Here is a 7,568-nt window from a genome sequence, read left to right on the forward strand (position 1 = left end):
AAGATAGAGAATGGAACAAAGAAGGAGTTTCATGTGTTGAAGCAACAACTTAAGGAAGAACATGAAGCTGCACAGATAGACGAATGAGTTGTAGCAAGAACAGGAATAGCAGTGGGCGCAACATGCACTCACAGATGAAATTGTGCCTGTACAAGTTATAGATCTATCCCAATAGCTCGTACGAAGAAGAGATGGTGAGTAGTGTTGTTGATCGCATGCAAGGGATTCAGCGGCATGCATGTCATTGTGCGCATGCATGCGATTCAACCCATTGAGCGCACTCACCAAGGTGAAGACAAGAAGCAAGTCCAACTGGAGCTGAACATGTACTTCAGCAAGTTGATGTGCATGACCATCAACACACACTTGAAGATCAGCACGGAGACTATGCATCAATGTGTTTTCGGTTCATCCGCACCCAAGAAGACCATGCACATGTTATCAGACGAGTTGGATGAAGGGGCCGAACCAATGGACTGTTACAATGAAGGCAAGAGTTTGCTTTGGCAAGATCTCACCATGGGGTGCATGCACACCATCACGGATGACCAAGCTTGGCATCAACTCACCACCTTCTCCATCACAAGCATGTCAAAGAGTTGGTCTCATCACAATGGACCGAGTGTTAGTGATGTCTTGCATGGCTTTCTCAAGCCATGTTGTCTCACATGAGTACATGTGCATTGTAATGTAATGTCATGTCAAGTGTAAGTCAAGTGTCGATAGTTGGATGTAACAGTCATAGAGTAGATGAAGAGTCATGAGGGTAGATGAACTGTCACAAAGGGGAATGTCAAGGGTCACCCCACCCTTTGTTATAAATAGTCCCTCATAACTCATTGTATAGGCTTTTGGTGAGCCAAGATTCTGATAAGACTATCTTGGAGAGAGCTTGGAGAATATTGTAACGCGCCTTGGTTCTCCACTACACGGAGCGAGTACATCTCTTTGGAGGAACGGGCGGATGTGATTGTAATGTTCCAATGTTGGGGCTAGCGAGTTTATATGGATGTATTGTATGACTGGAACTTACACTTCTTTATATAATAAGAGACAACACGTTTTCATGCATATGTTGTTAATGTAGTTGGACTATTCTGGTTGTTATACCAATGTATGTTGTTTAACTTATGTAGTTGCGTATGAACTTTTTTGTATGCAATTATATGAATTTTGTTGCAAATGTGTTGTTGGTTTAACCATCACTTTGGATTGTCAGTTGACTTGCTTTCCATCTTGTGATGCATGTTCGCTCGTGTGTTCCCTTCCCATCTGAGTACTATTACAGGTTGCCAAGGGGCGCACTCATCTCAACCCACATGTGTTAAAACCTCTCATGCACCTTCCTTGACTCACTGCAGCAGTCACACCCTTGCTACCAACAGAGTTATCTTACTTGCCTCTGTGTGAAATCGCGGTCAAGGCATTACCATACGACCCACTACTGGGACTCCTACACCAAACGGTCTGAGGTCTAATTGGGACTTCTTACTGAGGAGATCCCCTTGACATGTTGGCGGGTCCAACACTGTCAACAGCTGCGGACCATAAGGTTTGAGCATTCAAGGAACTTGCCTGTATTCATAAATCGACCATCATCTTCCTATAGGAAACTATGTGTGGTTGTGAGAGATATTGATCCTATATGTTGACTGTTTGCCTGGAATGGTTTGTATGTGCTAAGGACACCATGGGTCTCTCGGGTGGTTTAGGAGCAATGTGGAACCCCAAATTTTTTTATGTCTTGGCATATTTTTCTGATGTTAATATTCTTCTGACAGGGCATCTGCCAAGCACCAACCACTGCATCAGCATCATCAATTTATATACCCTGTATTCTGGCAGGTGGACCTTCTGGGAACAATTCGTTGCCTCTGGCATTCTGTCGCTGGACTCCCATAATTTTATCCAGAGACCTTAACCTCTCAATGGGTAGACAAGAGATATGGGGGACACACGTCGTTGTTGATCCACTAACCAATTTCTTCAGGGACTTATTCTTCTCCCTTGGCTCGTGCGATATTTTTCCAGATTCCATAGTCCCGACCTCGCAGAATGGATGCACAGGGGTGGTAGCATCTCGAAGAGGCTTGACTGTTTCCTCATCAACTCCTCATTGCTTGGGGTTCTGAAAGGGGTTAAATCGTTAGTCATCACTTCCTTTTTCTCTGACCATATGCCTATTATTCTGTCATGGAAAGGAATGGGGAATAAGGGGAGCATGCCCTTCAAACTCGATTCATCTTGGCTCAACAATTCGGAGTTCAACGTCATTGTCAAGGAGGTCTGGTTCCGCTCGATCATCACCTCAACTGAAGGCCCGATGGACGTTATAGTAACCAAGCTAGGGGTATTATAGAAGGAAACTCAGATCTCGACAAAACAAAAGAAAGAGGCAGACCACAAGGCTCTTTCCTACATCGATATTGCTTTGAGTTATTACAGTGACCCACTAATCCTCTTTTTTCTATGAAGCACACAAGAGATGCATTATTGATCTGGTTGGGGTTAAAAACAGGATCCTACTGACATAGGAGGCAGAGAGGAGATTACAAATCCGAGTTATTTGGGTGGCGACTAGGGATAAAAACAATAAAGTTTTCCACGCATTTGCTAATAACACGAAACAGAGGAACACCATTAGGAGCATCATAGATTCTTATGGTCAATCCATTCGTGACCAAGCCGATATCAAACAGGTAACATTTTGTCATTTCAAGTGCCTATTCGTTGGCCAAGAATAGGAATTTGTTGCTCAACGTGTTATGATTGAACACCTGCCCATCATGTTTTCTCATGCAGAGAATGAGAACCTAGGCTGACCGATTTTGAAAGAGGAGATCTTGGAAGTCGTCCAGGCCACTATAAAGGATAAAAGCCTGAGACCTTATGGGTGGGGCGTGGAATTGTTTCTTCATTTTCATGAATTGATGATCCTCAAGATTCTCGCAGCTACTGAGGAATCACGTATCAAAGGTTTTATTTTGGGGGCTTTAAATGCCACCTTTATTTCTCTTATCCCTATGAAGGACGTCCCTATCTCTTTTTCGGACTACAGGGAAATCTCGCTATGTAATGCACTATATCAGATCATCCCTAAGCTAACTACTAGAAGGATCATGAAGACTCTCTCAACGTTCATCTCCCCTGAACAATTTATTTTTTTAGAAGACATGAAGTTTCAGGATGTTATAGGTATTACTCAGAAATGTCTTCATTCAATGAAGGTTAGTAAAAGACGAGCCAGTTTGATCAAGGTGGATTTGACTAAGGTCTTCAATTGCATCGATTGGAAATTCTTGAAGCTGGTATTACACAAGGTGGGCATTTCCTTGGGCAATATCAACTAGATAATGGCATGCATATTATCCATGAATTTTTCCATTATTATCAATGGATATTCGACTGTTTTCTTCAATGCCCATCGGGGACTCTACCAAGGCTGCACTTTATTATCACTTCTCTTTATTCTTGTCATGGATTGTCTAAAGCACAAGTTGAGAGAGGAAAAGGATAGGGGAATTATACAGGGGGTGAAGGTTACAAAGAACATGTGGTGACCTCCTTTTCGGCGGTATGAATGACAACGAGGATTGGTGGCACATTCACTAGTTCCTTCGAACCTTCAGTGAGGCAACGAGCCTATACATGAGCCATAACAAATCTGTCCTGATCTCAGATGACTTGGGTGACCCACGATGCCAGAAGATTGGTAGAATTTTTGGGATTACAGCGACAGACATAAATGCATGCATCCAATACCACGGTTTTCATTTAAAGGCAAACAATTATTGTATCCATGAGTGGGACATGCTTCTAGATAGATTCAACGGGAACTAACTAGATGGGCTCATAAGTGGCCTTCTTTAGGGGGTCAATTGACTCTTATCCGCTTTGTCCTACAGAACTTATCGATGTACTGGATGCATTTGTTTCTGATGCCCATGGAGGTCTGTCATAAGATTGATGCGCTCATGGCTAGATTTATTTAGTCAGTTGCATAACTAAAGGGGAAGATTCACCTAGTTTGTTGGAAGGAAATTGCTAGATCAACCACAGAGGGTGGATGGGGCATTTTGTGCACACACAACTTTAACCGAGCCCTGATCATTAAAATCCTTTAGAGGGCTACAAATGTCAATGGCCTATGGGGGAACATCATCAAAGAAAAATACGTGCAGGGGCAAACCCTCTCGACCTGGAGAAGGAAGGGGCCAAAAAGACAATATGTGCATCTTATATCTAGAGGAGCATGTCAAAAAAATGTCATTAGTTGTTGGGGTTCATGAGATGGGCTATTGGGGACGGTAGAATGGTGGAGGTTGGGCCAGACGCACTGAAGGGATTCACCAACAATCATTCCCTCTTGAAGGCCCTCGTCAACAAAATTCGAGAAAATAATATCATTAATTTTTCTCACATAGCCAATGGGAACCATCGGCTTACAACCCACCCTTCTTAGATGCGGTCCACTGAGATTGGACTTACCGACGCACTGATTATCGAATGGGAGGCATACCTCGCTGATATATATAATGTTGGTATTTGCATTGGTGAAGGAGTGGGTTGTCTACAGTGGGAAGAACCTATGAAGAAGGGAATCCCCAAAGTCCAAGATATTTACAATAATCTTCCACTCGCAGAAAAAACTTTCCGCTTTATTTCTTGGTTCAAGGCTGCGTGGGGGTGGGAGATTCCTAAGAAACTTCTCTGTTTTGGGTGGTTGGCTATTCAAAACAGGATTCTCACCTAGAATAACATGCAATCTAGAGGCTTTAATGGCTCAGGCATCTACCCTATGTGTTGATTACAGGAGGAGGAGATAGATCACCTTCTTATAGGCTACATTTTTGCCATGGAGGTGTGGTCTGGGTGACAGATTTTCTTAAGCTTGAATGTTTGGGAACCCCGCTCACACTGGCATAGTGCTTCACTTATTGGACAAAGGATAAGACTGAGTATCAAGCTCTCCCATTCTATATCATCTAGGCCATTTGGCGTAGTTGGAACGCCTGGCTGTTTGAAAACAAGTCTCCAATGGTTTGGGAGGCGATTAGGAAGGCCATCACTTACTTTTCAGAGATTGGGCCAAAGAAGACAGTTATAAAACTGAGGAAGAGCATTCACAAGAATATCAAGGGGCTCTATCCCAAAGGATCCTTTGATGGTGCTTGTCAATTGAGGAGATGCAACTGTGGAGTGGTCAACACTCTTGAACGAGGGCGCTTTTACCATTTCTGGTGGCAGGGAGGCAAGGGGACTAACAGTAGCGCTGAGGTCATTGCTCTTTGGGGAGCCCTCACTTTCACAAAATGGCTCTGGCTGGACACCATCCACATCCATGGAGATGCAAAGAGCACCATTGATTGGGTTAAAAATCGTACTCACTTCTACCCGCACATCTTGTCTAACTGGATGAGCCACATCAGACTTCTCGCTACCACCTTCGAGCACATCTCTTACACTCACATCTACAGGGAGCAGAACCAGGTTGTTGATCTTTTGTCAAAAAGGGGCATTGGCGCAGAGATAGGTAAGGATCACTTTGCGGCATATGTACAGGGCATACTCACAAATGCTGGTTGCATCGATACCAACTAGGAATCCACTCTAAAATGAAAATGTTGTTATATCTAGTTTGGTTTTCGTTGTATGTGTTAAGGAAATGTCATCCATTTTGCATTTAATAGCTGATCATAGCATCTCACTCTTGGATAAGGTAAAAATATGCAAATAGAAAAATGATTTGGAACTCTTTTATTTCAAGAACAAGACTATAATCTCAATGTATCTACCAAGTAGTCTAAGAGAAAATATCTAAAACAATCAATGTACTCTCTTTTTATCGATGAAAAAGAAAGCGTGTTTTTTTGCTTAAAAAAAGTGTGTAGAATGAAATTACGCATCTCACACTTTCCTTTTTAATGTCTTCATTTATTTAATCGCGTATCGTCCACAAACTTCTATTCGCCAAGAACATTGAAACAAACAGAAACCAGAGGTGTTCGCCAGTGTGAAACAAATCGTAACAAAAGAACGCGTTTTAAACTTACAAAAAAAATCAGAGTATGTACATATAGCCATTGTGCACCCTGCGCTTAAATCTACTCGTAATTCCACCGCCTCCTCTACGTATTCATGGCCATTTAGAAGCAAGAAAAATACAAAACCTCTCACGAATGTCATGCGCCTAAATCTACTTTTATCCCATTCGCTCCTCTGCGTGTCTATAGGCCATTTGGAACCAGGAAAATTACGAAAAAAAAATTATACCATTGTCTTGCAGGATCCCGTAACCGGATCCCACATAGCTGGCAGCAGAAAATCCCGCCCATTAACTCCGCGAGCATTGTAGCTTGCCCCGGTCGTTTTATCCACCAGTAGCTCCCCGGGGAACCCCGGATAAGCCCCTTTTCCATATATTCCCGGGCAGGCAGAGACAGCCTCCAGAGGTGCAGCGGCGTCGCCTTGGAAGTAGCCGGTGTCAAAGGGATTGGTGACTGCTCCTGCAAGAACCGTGGCGATGTTGATGATCATCCCATCGATGCCCACGTCTCCGTTTGGTGCCACCAAGGGAGGAGTCTGCGGTCCGTACATGGGCTGATGAAACGGCCACGCGCACTGTCCCGGGCATTGAGTATCGGAGTTCCCGACCCATGCATATGGCAGAGAAAGGTTCTTGGCGGCCAAGAGATTAGCATGAAATCCACAGCTCATACAGAAGCCCTCCACAGTGACATCATCGGACGTGAGAACCAAATACACGGCATTGCCATTCTCCGGCAGTGCTCTCGAAGCAATTGATGTCTCCACCAGAGCCGCAATGTCGCTCCGCTTGAGGGACTTGCCGAGGGAATAACCCTCGTCCAACTTTTGATTTCCCAGCCTTGTGCTTGACATGACAGTGGCCTGGTTAGAGGCACCACTGTATCTTTCAGTGGTTTTCCACCAGCTATACACAGAGAGCTCCATGGCCTTGTTGGTCTCCAAAGACTTCACAAAATCCGCCACGATGGAACGCTGAACAGAGGTAAATCTACCATACCAAATTGCATAGACATCCACAGTGGATATGGTAGTAAGCAGGGGACCATTGTGATATGTTACCACAAGAGGCTGCTGTTCCACCAATACGGAGGAACACAAATTAATCAGAAGCAGCACACATAAAAGAAAAATACATCTACCCATTGCCAACAAAAATCTACTACTATAACACTCTGGTGCAGCTGGGTGGCTGGAAAGAAAGAACGGCCTGGTGTTTATATGGGAAGTCTGGGCATGCCCACAAATAGGAGTTCCACTCGCTGGATGTGTGTGGAGAATGATGTTGGTAACCAATTTAAATAGGAAGGAGGGGGGTGATCGACATAAGATTATCGTTTCGCTGAAGGAAAGATGAGTGACAGCTAGGATGCCTTTCCAGATACGCCATTTATCCTACTACTTATTTTACACAACTCTGTTGCATTAAAGGAGACACGCCTCACCATTCCTTCCACCACCCTTGGGATGCGTGTTGACTAAAAGTTAAGAGAACAGTTGTTCGCTGAAACGTGATGCCATAA

General features: G+C 43.9%; 1 pseudogene; it reads right to left on the reverse strand.

Annotated features, from left to right (window-relative positions):
• Positions 1-5,939: 5,939 nt before the first annotated feature.
• Positions 5,940-7,324, reverse strand: LOC149227496 (protein EXORDIUM-like 2 pseudogene; annotated as a pseudogene).
• Positions 7,325-7,568: the final 244 nt, after the last annotated feature.

This window comes from Pinus tabuliformis, chromosome J (genome assembly GCF_031772625.1).
Source record: "Pinus tabuliformis cultivar Carrire ecotype Pingquan chromosome J, CPIR1, whole genome shotgun sequence".
NCBI classification, from domain to species: domain Eukaryota; kingdom Viridiplantae; phylum Streptophyta; class Pinopsida; order Pinales; family Pinaceae; genus Pinus; species Pinus tabuliformis.